The sequence below is a fragment of the Vombatus ursinus genome, unplaced genomic scaffold (genome assembly GCF_900497805.2).
Source record: "Vombatus ursinus unplaced genomic scaffold, bare-nosed wombat genome assembly UNPS02009205.1, whole genome shotgun sequence".
In the NCBI taxonomy this organism is placed as follows: Eukaryota; Metazoa; Chordata; class Mammalia; order Diprotodontia; family Vombatidae; genus Vombatus; species Vombatus ursinus.
In genome coordinates this window covers 7,092,987-7,096,835 of record NW_020948983.1, presented here as the reverse complement: position 1 = coordinate 7,096,835, position 3,849 = coordinate 7,092,987, and positions in this window count along the sequence as shown.

The following is a 3,849-nucleotide window of genomic DNA, read 5'->3' as shown; positions in this document are numbered from 1 at the left end:
AAATGATACCTCCTCTAAAAAAGCTTACATTCAAATTGAGGGAGACAAGTATATATGAAAAAAATATAGCATATAATTTACATATACATATATGTATATATGCATATATATGTATATATGTAGTCAAAATACAAGGTGCTATGTGAGAGAGAAGAGGTAGCTGGTAGTTAGATGGTTCAATGGATAGAGCACTGGACCTAGTGTCTGGAAAACCTGAGTTGAAATCCAGCCTCAGACTCACTAGCTATGTGACCCTGGACAAGTCACTTAACCTCTGTTTGCCTTAATCTACTGGAGAAGGAAATAGCAAACCACTCCAGTATCTTTGTTAAAAAAAAAAAAAAACAAAAACAAAAAAACAAAAAAAACCCCTACATGGAGTAATGAACTCACACATGACTGAACAATAACAATATGTGACAGAGAGCAACTGGGAGGATCAAGACAGGCTTCGTGCAGAAGATGGTGCATCTTAAAAAGAGGAATTCTGTGAAGCAAAGTTAAGAAGGGAGTGCATTTCTGGAATGGGGCAGAATGAGTGCAAAGGCACAGAGATGGGAAATGAGACTGAAAAAGCAGGCTGTAGAAATTTAAAAACTAAACAAAGGAGTTTATATTCTAGAGGCAATAGGAAGCCACTAGAGTTGGTTGAGTAGGGAGTCACATGACCACCCAAGCCTAGAATGTTTCTACAATAGCCGTTCTCTGTTTCTGCAAATATTTATTTTATGTGGACTAGAACAAAATTTCATTCTAAGAATACCTACTTTTTTATTGTTATCATAGCTGGAAGTCATCACAAGCTTGGTTATTGAGAGAACAAAAAAATTTAAGCTAAATGATAGTAATGTGTGGTTATGTTAGTGATATTTGAAAATAAAATTTTCATTGTGATTCAAACTTTAAATTCTCTAACTTTTCCTTTTCAGAGGGCTTGCTACCTATGCCCCTAAACAACTGACCTAAAAAATATTAGTTCTTTTTCATAAAAAAGCACATCATCACTCAGATACCCAAACAGGGAAGCTCCTTGAAGAATTACAAAAATTTATCTTTTGAGTCATCTGTTAAAGGAAAATCAAATAAGTTCTTAATTGAGAATACTCAAAAAGCATCATTTGTATAAGTTTTCTAAAATGTCATAACTAGAAACAGCTTGTGGTAATCTAACTCCTGGCTATCTGGGGTTGGACAAGTAAGAAGGTAACAAATGACTATTAATAAGAAGGTAGAAAATGACTACTTAAATAAATTGTGGGTGGTCATATGTGAGGTTCTAGTAACTTAAATCCTAGAGAGCTTTAAAATGCCATGGGAATACAGATGTGTGTGAAAACATTTTAAAAAAGCATTATTAGCTCTAACACAGTGCATCTAGTAAGCGAAAACAGAAGGGAGGAAGGAAGGGAGGGAGGGAGAGAGGGAGGGAGGAAGGAAAGGGGAAAGGGGAAAGGGGAAAGAGGAAAGAGGAAAGAGGAAAGAGAAAAGAGAAAAGAGGAAAGAGAAAAGAGGAAAAAGAAAGGAAAAGGGAAAGAAAAGACTTTGGAAATCTTCAAACTGCCCAAAGCATTGATTGCCATATTCAAATATGTTGGTGATGAATGTGTTACAAGCCCTGTGTCCACTTGTGGCTACAAAATCAAGAGGTCTATTGCTAATGTCAATTTCAGGCTGTTCCTTGGTTACTTAGCATTGTGTTGCTGTTTGGGGTCGTTATGCTTCATCTGAAAGCCAGCATATCATTGCTTTAAAAGAGCCAAACTAGCTCTGATTACAAAGACTTAAGCTCCTGTTTCCCAACTGACAGCTTTGATGTACCTCTTAAAGCTCTGCTCTGACATGTTCTCTATCCTATTTGCTCTAATTCTGTTTACAATTGTTAGCACTTTTCCTCCTCCTCCCTCCAATTACTTTGCATTTACTTTGTACGTATTTTATAGTTATTTGTCTGCATACAAAGTGTTTCCCACCCTCAGTAGACTATAATCTCCTAGAGGGCAAGGACTGCTTTCATTTTTATCTCGGTATCCCCAGCACCTAGCACAGTGCCAGGAATATAGTAGGTGCTTAATAAAACACTCATCGAATTGAACACCTCTAAACTCATATAATCTTCTTGGGTACACAATCATATTTCCCACACTTCAAGTTAAGCAGAGATGAATCTAGGCAAGAATTTCGAAGCTGGCAGACTCTGGAACCATATTGCTGGTGAAACTGTCTTCTGATATTAGTTATATGTGATATTAAGAGAACAAGATGTTTTTGGAAGAGCTATGTGTTATAACCATCGCCATTACTGCTTACTGCCCTGTAAACATTTAATTTGGTCTAGATCTCAAGTCATCTGTTTCCTGTTCTCCTAGTGAGAGGCTGACAGGACATGTGGTATCGTGTATACACAAACAATAAAGGAAGGTTCATTCGTCATGGTCATTTGTGAAGATTTGGGCCCATCTCATCCCAATACTGACTTATCCCCTATGTCTGGTCTGTTACCAAACTTCATCATTTCTACCTTCACAACTTCTTTCTTATGTTTCCTTCTCTCACCTAGCCACCACTCTCCTTTAGGTCCTCATCACCTCTTGTTGGAATTATTGCAAATAGCTTAATTAGTCCACCTGCCTAATGTCCCCATTCCAATCTAACCTCCACTCGACAAAGGTATTTAACAAAGTGATTTTCCTAAAGCATGGGTTTATCTGTGTCACCTTCCTACTTAATAAACTGCTGGCTCACTATCCCTTATAAGAGCAAATATAAAATCTTCTGCTTGTCATTTAAAGGTCTGACCCCTTCCTACTTTTTCAGTCTCCTTAGAGTTTACTCCTCTTCCAACACACTCTGTTGTTTGTCCTTCATTCTTGAAGAGTATCATGACATTATGGAGGTGATGCCAGGATATGCAAGCCAGTTGGATCTAAGTGAGGGAGGGCTGTGCAAAGTCACCAGTCTCACTTTCTCCTCCAGAGCCATCTGGGTCCAGTGGCCAGATACATACCAGGACAACTGGAGATGGCCACCTCCACACACTCTAAGATACAACTCTATTGCCAGGTTGGCTACTCCTCACACACAACTCTCCAATTCCCATTTCCCAGCATTGGCTGTCCCCCATGCCTGGAATTCTCTCCCTCCTCACCTCCCCCTCTTAGAATCCCTGACTTCTGTCAAGACTCAGATAAAACCCCACCTTCTGGAGGAGGCCTTTGCCAGTCCTCCCAACTTGTCAGAGCATTCTTCCCTAAGATCAACTTCTGTCTACTCTCTGTATATCTTATATGTACCTATTTATTTACATGTTGTCTTGTCCATTAGGGGAGCATGAGGCAGAGGCTGTTTTTGCCTTTCCTTGTAGCCAGTGTTTAGTACAATGCTAGATAAGTAGTAATAAGTAACACAGCAATAAGTAATAAAATTGCTTGTTAATTCATGTGAACCTCTAGAAAGTTATATATCATTGATAAATGCATCCATTTAATTCATTATACAAATTCACTTACAAGCTTATTATGAAATGTGATGTTAAAGGATTTTAAAATATTTAGATGAAAATGGTTAATAATAAAAGACATGGAAATATGAAGAATTGCCACAAATTAAAATATGAAAGCATAATATATTTGCTAAAACAGATTTTGCTTGTATTAGTTTAGCAATTTCAATCAAACTACCAAATATTTTTGCTTCATAGTAATAATAACAAACACTCATATAGCACTTACTATGTGCTGAGCAAGGTACTAAACGCTTTTCAATTTTTATCTCATTTTATCCTCACAACACCCCTGGGGGGTAGGTGATATTATTATCCCTATCTAACAGATGAGGCAAATGGAAGTTATG